General features: G+C 36.5%; 1 protein-coding gene across 4 annotated transcripts in view; it reads left to right on the top strand.

The window, feature by feature from the left end:
- Nucleotides 1-12068, top strand: part of Ralgps2 (Ral GEF with PH domain and SH3 binding motif 2) — a 153280-nt gene that overhangs the window by 55548 nt on the left and 85664 nt on the right. The gene's annotated exons all lie outside the window — the stretch shown is intronic.

The following is a 12068-nucleotide window of genomic DNA, read 5'->3' as shown; positions in this document are numbered from 1 at the left end:
TTAATGAAAATTGCATTGAATCTGTAGCTTGCTTTTGGCTGTATAGCTCTGTGTGTTAGTAGTATAGCATTGGTATTAGTTCATTACAGGTCTGGTAGAATTTGGCAGTGAATCTATCTGGTCCTGGGCTCTTCTTTGTGGGAGACTTTTTATTGCTTCAGTCTCATTGCTTGTTGTACACCTACTTAAGTGGTTTATATCATCTTGGTTTAATTTTGGTAAGTCAAATGCATCCAGAAAGTTAGCCATTTCTTCTAGATTTTCCAGTTCATTAGAACATGTTTTCAAAGTATTCCCTAATGATCCTCTGAATTTCGTTGGTGTTTGTTGTGATATCCCCCTTTTCACCTCTAATTTTATTAATTTGGGTCTTCTCCCTCCTTTTGGGTAGTTTGGCTAAAGGTTTATCAATCTTGTTTATCTTTTCAGAGAACTAACTTTTTGTTTCATTAATTCTTTGTATTTTCTTTAGTCCCCCTCTGATTAATTTCTCCCCTAATCTGTATTATTTTCTCTGCCTACTAGGTTTAGTTGTTGTTTCTAAGAGTATGAAGTGCATCATTAGGTTATTTGATATCTTTCTGGTTTTTTAGTGTAGATGCTCATAGCTGTAAACTTCCTATGTATCCACAGTTCTGGTAAGTTGTCTTTCCATTTTCATTTGGTTCTTGGAATCTATTTTTTTTTTCCTCATATTTTTAACAACCCGCTGATCATTCGGCAGTGTATTGTTTAGTCTCCATGTTGTTTGAATTTCTTTGTAGTTTTTTATTGATTTCTAGTTTTATTCCTTTGTGAGCTAATAAAATATAGGGAAGTATTTCAATTTCTTTATATTTGTTAATACTTTTCTTATGTCTTAAAATTTCTGACCTAGTTGGAAAAAGTCCCATGGTCTGATGAGAATGTTTTATGTAGCTGTTGAGTAAGATAATCTGTAGATGCTATTAGGTGCATTTGGTCTATAGTGTTGTTTAATTACAAAATTTCTTTGTTGGGTTTTTTTTGGTTTTTTGGGTTTTTTTTGCTCTGGATTACCTCTATCTTTTGGTGAGAGTTGGATATTGAAATCATCTACTATTATTTATATCCAGTAGTATTTGTTTTATGAAATTTGGTGCACCGTTGTTCAGTGCATATATATTTGTAATTGTTATCTTTTCATGGATTATTCCCTTCAATATAAAGTGATCTTTGTCTCTCTTGAATAATTTTGGTTTGTAGTCTGTTTTGGCAAGATACGAGTATAGCTACTTTTTCTTGCTTTTAGACTCCATTTGCTTGGAACTTTTTTCCTTATCCCTTTTTAGCTTTTGCCAGTGTGTTGTGCTTTTTATAGTCAACAAATGGTTGGATGTTGTTTTTCAGTCCAATCATTAGTCTATGTCTTGATTGAAGAATTGATAACAAGATCATTCAGCATTATTATTGAATGGTATGTAGTATTTCCTGTCATTTTGTTGTTATTGTGATGTTTGATTCATTCCTAATCCTCATTTGTTTATCTACTCATCTAATGGGATTTATTCTTTCCCGAATTTTCCTCTTTTCACTTATCCTTCCCTTCTGTGCATATGATTCCTTTAAGTATCTTCTGAGCTGGTTTAGTGACCATGAATTCCTTTAGTTTTTGTTGATCATGGAAGATTTTTATTTCTCCTTCAATTATAAAAGGGAGCTTGCTGGATGTAGTAGTGTAGGTTGATGGTTGTTTTATTTCAGAACTTGGAATTTATCATTGCATGCTCTCTTTCCTTTTAGAGTTTCTGTTGAGAAATCTGTTGTTCTGATGGATTTTCCTTATATATATGACTTGTTCCTTTTCCCTTGCAACTTTCAATATTCTTTCCTTGTTCTGTATTTCCAGTATTTTTTACTATAACATGCCTTGGAGAGGTTCTTTTGATCTTACCTGTTTGGTATCCCAAAAGCTTCCTGTACTTGAATAACTCTTTCTCAAGATTGGGGTAATTTTCTGCTTTTATTTCATTGAATGTTATCTGTGCCTTTAGTTTGTACTTCTGTACCCACGATTTTTAAGTTTGGTCTCTTAGTGGTGTCACAGAGGTCTTGCGTGTTCTGTTTTTATTTTCTTAGTACTTTGTCTTTAAAGTTATTAAACTTTTCATTTTCAGAATTTGTTTAATTTTTTTCTCTGAGTTTCTGTATCTTTATTGAAGTCCTTTCATATCCTTCATTGTCTTCCCTATTTCATTCAGCTGTTTATTTGCATTTTCTTTGAATTCATTCAGGTGTTTATACATGTTCTTTAAAATTTCATTAATCATTCTTAACATTCTTTTGAGTTCATTGTTTGAAATTTCATCTACTTCACTATCATTCTAGTCCTTTATTGTGGAATTGTTGACTTTTAAAGAAGATGTGTATTAGAAATAAGGGCAAAATAGTTTCTGCTGGGTATTGAGGCAGGGGAGAGGGAGGGGGTGGAGTGGGTGGTAAGGGAGGGGGTGGGGGCAGGGGGGAGAAATGAACCAAGCCTTGTATGCACATATGAATAATAAAAGAAAAAGGAAAAAAAAATTAAATAAAAACAACAACAAAAAAAAAATAAAAAAATAAAGAAGATGTGTTACATTGTTTTTTCATATTACTTGAGTTTCTTTGTTGGGACTTACATATCTGAGGCTAACTTTAGATTGGAAGTTTTAATCTTTGGTGTGCCTTCAGCTGAACTATTCACAATGTTTAGACAGGACTGGGTTGTGGTATATTTCTTTACACTGGACCAGTGGTGTGGTTCAGTAGTCAGATATTAACTCATCATATTCAAGACTCTGGGTTCAGTCCCCTTCTCTACTCATCTAGTGCAGAGGCAATCACAGTTGAGAGACACACCCACTATTAGAATACAGTAGTCCCTAATGAAGAATAATCACAGCCATTACTTCAGTATCTTTAGAGGAATAAAGGAGCAAAGATAGTACTTGGTCAACTATGAAGACATTAGTTGGTGTCAGCAGTAATGGAAAGAAGATAGGGATAATACTAATGAACAGCACAAAATTATAAGGTGGGGGATGAAGGGAGGATACTAAAGTAAATAGAGAGGGCTAGTGAGAAAGAAGGAGATAGAAAAGAGCCAATTAAATGTATAGTGAGAAAGGGGAGTAAGCAATCTGTCAATCTAACAACCTGCCAAAAATAATGACAAAGGAGTGTGAATGAGGAGACAGAGAAGAACAGATAAGAGAGAGAGAGAACTAAGGTAATTATAGATGGAAAGAAAGTAAAATTGGGGGAGGTTTGTACCAGAGGGAGGTAGAAGAGATGCTTAAAAATCGAATGTTAAAAAGTCAGTATTGTGACTCATGTATAATTACAAAAAAAGGGAGAAAGGAGCAAAATAGAAGGCAAGAAAGAGAACAAAAATAACCCCAAACAAAAAACCGGAAAAAGACAAAAAACAGTCAATATTTTCTTAGTTGCTGGGGAGGAGAGTTGGCTACCTATCCTCCCAGGCAAGGTTTTTTTGTTGTTTTTTGTTTTTAAGTCTGAATGGGTTAGGTAAGCAGGGGCTGTCTGGTTTGGAGATTTAGCTCAGTGGCAGTGTGACCAGGGTGCCAAATAGAAAAGTAGACTTAAAATTCTGTTTGTAAATTCTTGTGCTGACTCTCAAGGGCCAGGCTGTCAACTTCCCTAATTCCAGTTTCACTCCTCACTTGACCTGTGGTGTCTTCCATGTATATCTCCCATACTCACTCACAGGCTGTTTTTCTCTAGACAAGTGAGTGCAGTGTTGGCCTCTGACATTGCTTATGGTCTCTATGATCATGCCATTTAGTCCACACCTAGATTACCAAGACATGCTTGTGACTAATGGCAGGGCAGTGCTGCTTACCAGGTCTTTCTTTTGACATAGAGTCGGCCACCCTGGCCCAGGATGTCAACTGCAGTAGCTGCACTCACCGGCTCTTTCCTGGATACCTCTGAACTTTATGCTCATTCCCGCCAACTGGCTCCCTTCGGTGTGTTTGTGAGATGAACTGTGCTGCCAGTTCTGATTCCCTTAGCTCTTGTGGAGGAAGTTTGGTGTGAGAGTAGCTGTTCAATTTGGTGCATCTGTGAAGAGAGATTCTAGGGGGTATCATTCAGCGGCCATCCTACTGCTATTCTGTATTTCCTTATTTCTTACTTCCTTTAGACCACTTACTATAAAATAAAGCATAGATCCAGACAACCACAAAACAAATGTAGTATTTAATGAATTACTGTCAGGCAGTTATCTTTGTAATCACCATCAAAGTGAAAATAATTACATGTCCAGAGTATTTCCTACTCTTTCCTGTATCAACTTTAGAGTCTGTGGTCTGATATTAAGATCCTTGATCCATTTTGAGTTAATCTTGGTATAGGGTGATATACATGAATCTAGTTTCAGTTTTTTGCAGACTGCTAACCAGTTTTCCCAGCAGTTTTTGTTGAAGAGGCTGCTATTTCTCCATCGTATATTTTTAGCTCCTTGTCAAAGACAAGTTGGTTATAGTTGTGTGGCTTCATATCTGGGTCCTCTATTCTGTTCCACTGGTCTTCATGTCTGTTTTTGTGCCAGTACCATGCTGTTTTTATTGTTACTGCTTTGTAATATAGTTTGAAGTCAGGTATCGTGATACCTCCAGCGTTGTTCTTTTGACTGAGTATTGCCTTCGATATTCGTGGCCTCTTTTGTTTCCATATAAATTTCACAGTAGATTTTCGATCTCTTTAATGAATGTCATTGGAATTTTGATGGGAATTGCATTAAACATGTAGATTACTTTTGGGAGTATAGACATTTTTACTATGTTGATTCTACCAATCCATGAACATGGGAGATCTCTCCACTTTCTATAGTCTTCCACAATCTCTTTCTTCAGAAGTGTATGTTTTCCTTGTAGCGGTCATTCCCACCCTTTGTTAGGTTTACACCTAGGTATTTGATTTTTTTTGAGGCTATTTTAAATGGAATTGTTTTCATATATTCTTTCTCAGTTTGTTCATTATTAGTGTATAGAATGCTAATGATTTTTCTATGTTGATTTTATATCCTGCTACCTTGCTGTAGGTATTGATGGTGTCTAGGAGCTTTTGAGTAGAGTTTTTTGGGTCTTTAAGGTATAGGATCATGTCATCTGTAAATAGGGATATTTTGACAGTTCCTTTACCTATTTGTATTCCTTTTATTCCTTCTTCTTGCCTAATTGCTCTGGCTAGGAATTCCAGTACTGTGTTGAATAGGAGTGGAGATAGTGGGCATCCTAGTCTAGTTCCTGATTTTAGAGGGAACAGTTTCAGTTTTTCTCCATTAAGTATAATGCTGGCTGTAGTTTTGTCATATATAGCTTTTATAATGTTGAGATACTTTCTTTCTATTCCTAGTTTTCTTAGAGCTTCTATCATGAAATGGTGTTGGATCTTATCAAAGGCTTTTTCTGCATCTATTGAGATGATCAAATGGTTTTTTGTCTTTGCTTCTGTTGATGTGGTTTATTACATTTATTGATTTTCGTATATTGAACCATGCCTGCATTCCTGGGATGAAGCCTACTTGGTCGTGGTGAATGATCTTTTTGATGTGTTGAATTCGGTTTGCCATTATTTTATTGAGAATTTTTGCATCAATGTTCATTAAGGAGATTGGCCTATAGTTCTCCTTTTTGGAGGTGTCTTTACCTGGTTTTGGGATAAGTGTAATACTGGCTCCATAAAATGTGTTAGGCAGTTTTCCTTCCCTTTCTATTTCGTGGAACAGTTTAAGAAAGGTTGGTGTCAGTTCTTCTTTAAAGGTCTGATAGAATTCAGCAGAGAATCCATCAGGTCCTGAACTTTTCTTTTTGGGGAGACTCTTGATTGCTGCTTCAATTTCATTTTGTGTTATAGATCTATTCAGGTGATTAATATCCTTTTGGTTCAGTTTTGCATGGTCATATGTATCTAGAAATCTGTCCATTTCTTTAAGATTTTCAAATTTATTTGAATATAGGTTCTCAACGTAGTCTCTGATTTCCTGGGCTTCCATGGTGTTTGTTGTTATCTCCCCTTTTGCATTCCTGATTCTACTAATTTGGGTTTTTTTCTCTCCTCATTTTAGTCAGGTTTGCCAGGGGTCTGTTGATCTTGTTTATTTTTTCAAACAACCATCTTTTTGTTTCATTAATTCTTTGTAAGGTTTTTGTGGTTTCTATTTTATTGATTTCAGCTCTTATTTTTATTATTTCTCTCCTTCTATTTGTTTGGGGATTTGCTTGTTCTTGTTTTTCTTGGAATTTGAGATGTATCATTAAGTTGTTGATTTGGGATCTTTCAGTCTTTTTAATATATGCACTCATGGCTATAAACGTTCCTCTCAGGACTGCCTTTGCTGTGTCCCATAGGTTCCGGTAGGTTGTGTTTTCATTTTCATTGACTTCCAGGAACTTTTTAATTTCCTCTTTTATTTCATCAATGACCCATTGTTCATTAAGTAATGAGTTATTCAGCAATGACCCATTGTTCATTAAGTAATGAGTTATTCAGTTTCCAGCTGTTTACATGTTTTTTGTCTTTACTTTTGTTGTTGAGTTCTAGTTTTGTTGCTTTGTGATCAGATAGTATGCATGGTATAGTTTCTATTTTCTTATATTTGTTGAGTCTTGCTTTGTGCCCTAGGATATGATCAATTTTGGAGAAGGTTCCATGGGCTGCAGAGAAGAATGTATATTGTGTAGGAGTTGGATGAAGTGTTCTGTAGACATCAAGTAGGTCCATTTGATGTATTGTATATTTTAGATCTAGGATTTCTTTATTGAGTTTTTGTTTGGATGACCTATGTATTGATGATAATGGGGTGTTAAAGTCTCCCACAACCACTGTGTTAGAGTTAATATATACTTTAGGACCTTCAGGGTATGTTTGATGAAATTGGGTGCGTTGACATTGGGGGCATATAGGTTGATAATTGTTGTTTCCTTTTGGTCTGTTTCCACTTTTATTAGTATGGAATGTCCTTCTTTATCTTGTTTGATCAGTGTAGGTTTGAAGTCTACTTTGTCAGAGATAAGTATTGCTACTCCTGCCCGTTTTCAGGGGCCATCGGCTTGGTAATTCTTCTTCCGGCCTCTCATCCTAAGCCTATGCTTACTTCTATCAGTGAGATGGGTCTCCTGTAAGCAACAAATTGTTGGATCTTCCTTTTTAATCCATTTCGTAAAATGGTGCCTTTTGATGTGGGAATTAGTCCATTAATGTTAAGCATTAGTACTGATAGGTATGTGGTGATTCCTGTCATTTAGTTGTCTTAGTTGTTTGAAGGTTTGATTGAAGTTACTCTCTACTTTCTTGCTTTTTCTTTTCCTGTAGTTTGGTGCTGCCTGCCCTTTCATGGTTATGTTGGTTTTCACTTTGTGTGCAGAATCCCTTGAAGGATCTTTTGTAGTGGTTGCTTTGTGGTCACATATTGTTTTAATTTCTGCTTATCATGGAAGACTTTTATTGCTCCATCTATTTTGAATGATAATTTTGCTGGGTAGAGTATCCTGGGTTTGAAGTTATTTTCATACAGTGCCCGGAAGATCTCACCCCAAGCTCTTCTTGCTCTTAATGTTTCCATTGAGAAGTCTGCTGTGATTTGGATGGGTTTACCTTTGTTATTTGTTTTTTCTTTCACAGCCTTCAATATTCTTTCTCTCCTTTCTGTTCCTGTTGTTTTGATGATATGCCATGGGGTACTTACGTTTTAATCTGGTCTGTTTGGTGTTCTGAGGCCTCTTGCATGTATGGGAATAGATTTCTCTAGATTTGGGAAATTTTCTGTTATTATTTTGTTGAATATATTACGCATTCCCTTTGCTTGCACCTCTTCTCCTTCTTCAGTGCCCATGATTCTCAGATTTGGTCTTTTGATATAGTCGGTGAGTTCTTGCATTTTCTTTTCACAGGTCTTGAGTTGTTTAACTAATAGTTCTTCTGTTTTTCCTTTAATTACCATTTCATCTTTGAGTTCTGAGATTCTGTCTTCTGTTTGTTCTGTTCTGCTGGATTGGCCTTTCATTTTGTTTTGCAGTTCTGTTTTGTTCTTTTTTCTGTGGTTTTCTATATCCTGAGTTGCTTCCTCTTAAATGTTGTCTATTTTCATCCTGAGTTCATTTATCTATTTATTAATTGTGTTCTTTGTTTCACTTTGATGTTTATACAGTGCTTCTATGGTTTCTTTTATTTCTTCTTGTGCTTTTTCAAATTCTCTATTTTTGTTGTCTTGGAATTTCTTGAGTGTCTCCTGTACATTTTGGTTGACCATATCCAGTATCATCTCTATAAAATTCTCATTGATTACCTGTAGTATTTCTTCTTTTAGATTGTTCTTGTGGGCTTCATTGGGTTCTTTGGCATACTTTGTCTTCATTTTGTTTGAGTCTGGATCTGAGTATCTGTTTTCTTCATTTCCCTCTGGTTCCTGTACTAAATTTTTGCTGTGGAGAAACTGGTTTCCCTGTTTTTTCTGTGTTCCTGTCATTGCCCTTGGTGTTGTTATTGTCCCTGTACTGTATGCAATTAAGTATTTTCTAGCTTGTAATAATAGCAATGGTGATATTTAGAATGGAACAGTGAGAGGACATTGAAAGCAAAGAAGTTAGAAATGGAAAAACAAATAAGTAGAAAAAACAAAACAAACAAAAATTTCAAAGATATCAACAGGGAGAGATAGTGTACTAATCAACAGTAAGCTGCGCAGGCATTAGAGAGACAGAGGATCGAAAAAAATTATAAAAAAAAAATCAATGAAAAAAAAATCTCCAAGTTCAAATGCAATGAAGTTTCAGTCTTAATAATCTTCTTCTTAGTTCTTTAGCCTCCAGTACTGGAGATGGTGTCTCAGAAGTAGTTCTGTCATCTCATCAAAGGGGAAGAAAATTGAAAACAAAACAAAGAAAAAGAAACCCACACAGTGTCCCAAGTTCAAATGCAATACAGTTTCAGTAAATTTTTCAGCATGCAGGTGTAGTTCGGTTGTTGTTTCATCAAAGGTAGGGAGAAAAAAAAAAAGACCCTGGAGACAGTTCTGTGAATGGTATCTGAGGCTGGGGCTCACCTGCCTGCTGCTTTCAGCCTGCTGTTGCTGGAGGCATTATTTATGCAGATCTCAGGATGGAGTTTAGCACTCACCTGGCCCCGTAGGCTTTGTTTACTCAGAGTTCTCCTGTGTGTGAGCCTCTGCTACAAGCTTTCCCCTTTCCAAGCACACTGGGGGAGGTGACACTGCACTTGCTTTCTCAGGCCTGCGTGTTTGTTTACAGCTCATGTGAGAAGTAGGTCTTCCCCACTCTCCTGTGGAGTTTTCCTCCCACCGCCACTTTTACAAGCTTTCCCATTCCTGGTTGCTGGGCATGTGCCGCTGCTCCTGCCTTCTCCATCCGGCTTGTGAGTGATTTCCCTTCCCCCTCTCTTTGGCACTCAGGGCACCCCAACCTCTTTTCTACGTGTCTTTTTTGTTGTTATTGCTTATTATTCAGTTTTTTTTTTTCTTTTTTTCCCTGGGTGGGGGTCGGTCCGTCCAGGGGGCTATGCTGATCTGGCCCAGGGTTGTCTGGGGGACTACTGCGCGCCGCTTAGCTCACCTTGTAGTCTGTGTCTTGTCAAGCCATCTGGTTGCTGCCATGTGGTGGTGGCACAGGAGCCCTCCTGGTTTCTCCGTTTAACGTGAAGTGAAGATGCTATGCACAGGCTGGAGGTGTGGAGGCGTCAAAGTTTTGCCTCTTCTTGGTGGTTTTTCCTGTAAGGTGTATCTCCAGCGTCTCTCCTTTATTTTGCTTTAGGAGGCACGCTTTCTGCTTCCTCCCTCTAGCCGCCATCTTGGAATCTTGTCTCTAAATTACTGTTAAACAAAGTCTTGGTGTTGGTTATTCTGGCTCAGTCTTCTCAGGTGTGGTTGGTGTTAACCAGGAGTGTTTTTAGAGCACATATACTTAGCCTTTTCAACATTGTCTCAGAAGAGTCGGACTTCTTAGATTGTAGCTCAAGGTTCCCAGAGAGAATGTTCCAGCAATTAACACAGGGGCTTCATGGTCTCTTAGAGTTCATTCTGGAAGTCAATATCAATTTTATCCTCTTCATGAAAGCAGTCACGAGCTTGCTCTAATTCATTGAGAGGTGATACACATCACAACTTTTGATGAAAGGAGTGACAGAATTAATGTTTTTAAATCACCCAAGTATTAGTGTGTTGTTCAATTAAAGTCAAGTAACCATGCAGTTTAGATTGAATTCATAGTTATATTTGCTAAGGTTTTTATTTAAATAATTATATAACTTGATTCTTTTTAGAAGTAAGTCTTACTAGGATCAGGGAGATTTGTTACCATTTGTAGCTCAAAATACACACATGTTTATAGATTTGCATATGTTGAACCACCCGTGCATCCCTGGGATGAAGCCAACTTGGTCATGGTGAATGATCTTTGTGATATGTTGTTGGGTTTGGTTTGCCATTCTTTTATTGAGGATTTTTGCACCAATACTCATTAAGGACATTGGTCTGTAGTTCTCCTTTTTGGCTGTTTTGTAATGAGAGTAATGTTGGCTTCATAAAACGAGTTAGGCAGTATTCCTTCCCTTTCTATTTCATGGAACAGTTTAAGGAGGATTGGTATTAGTTCTTCTTCAAACATCTGATGGAATTCAGCAGTGAATCCATCAGGTCCTGGACTTCTCTTTTTTTGGGAGACTCTTAATTGCTGCTTCAATTTTGTTTTATGGTATAGATCTATTCAGGTGATTAATGTCCTCCTGGTTCAGTTTTGGATGGTTGTAAGTATCTAGAAATCTGTTCATTCTTCAAAATTTTCAAGTTTATTAGAGTACAGGCTTTCAAAGTAGTCTCTGATGATTTCCTCTTATGTTTTCCCTCATATGTGGTCTTTAGATCTAGGGGAAATACAGCAATGTTGTAGGACTTGGGTTGCATGACAAGAGGAGAACATATACAGGAGGTACAGGGTTAGATAGAAAACCCAAAACATGAAAGCAGTTGATGTCCCCACTCCAGAGGAATTAATACAGAAACTTTAAAGTGACAAAGGTCAACATGAGAAGGAGATCAGGAACCAGTGTAAAGATCAGTTAGAGATGAATCAACCTGGGTTGTAACACACTTGTACATGGAAGCAATGCTAGCAATCTCTCTGTATAGCTGTCCTTATCTCAACTAGCAAAAACACTGTATCTTTCTTATTATTGCTTATTTCTACTCTTCAACAGAACTGGAGAAAAGCACAGAACAGGTTCTGCCTGGAAGGGAGCAGGGAGGTGACAGAGGGTGGGGGTGGAGGCTGGAGGGAGAAATGACCCAAACAATGTATGCACATGTGAATAAATGAATAATAATAAAAATTTTATTCAGACACTTTTCTAAAGAAAGTACATATTGAAAATGGAGAAAGCTTAATGTTAGTAAGCAACAAATAAAAATTTGCAAAGTAAAAAATATATATATACTGTTGACACCTGTTTACAAATGAAAATGGCAAGAAAAACCTGAAATACTTGTCATTTTTAAAAGTGAAGAAATACAAGGTATGACATACCTTTTGCACTAAGCTTTCTAACCACATCCTGTTTTTAGATTTTTGTAAAATTGAACCATCTTAACAGTGCTTTGCTTTTATTTTTGTAGTACATGACTTAAAGTGGTAGTTCATGATTTATGTATGTATTATATCATGTAATAGGCAAACTGTATTAGATTATTTAGTAATATAATAAATCTGTGTCTTATGATAAATGATTTTTAATATTTTTAACCATGAGTTTTTTGGGGTTTTTTGGTGTTACTAAGGTTTGAGCTCGGAGCTTCATACTTGCTAGGCAGGTACCCTACCACTTGTGCCACTCTGCCAGCCCTTTAATGTTTATAAAAGAAACCAAAAAGTTAGTTTCATTGAAATAGAAAGCATTATAAAATTTTTGAAATGCAACCTTAATTTGAGAATGCCTAATTTGGATATCTACTTTTTACATTTTATTTTAGTTATAATAAAACCATACCAACATACACACAAACACACATTTTTTTTTTTTTGTGGTACTAGGAGTTGGAC

This window comes from Castor canadensis, chromosome 11 (genome assembly GCF_047511655.1).
Source record: "Castor canadensis chromosome 11, mCasCan1.hap1v2, whole genome shotgun sequence".
Taxonomy (NCBI): domain Eukaryota; kingdom Metazoa; phylum Chordata; class Mammalia; order Rodentia; family Castoridae; genus Castor; species Castor canadensis.
Note: the sequence above shows the minus strand (reverse complement) of the source record. Positions and strands in the feature narration are given on the sequence as shown.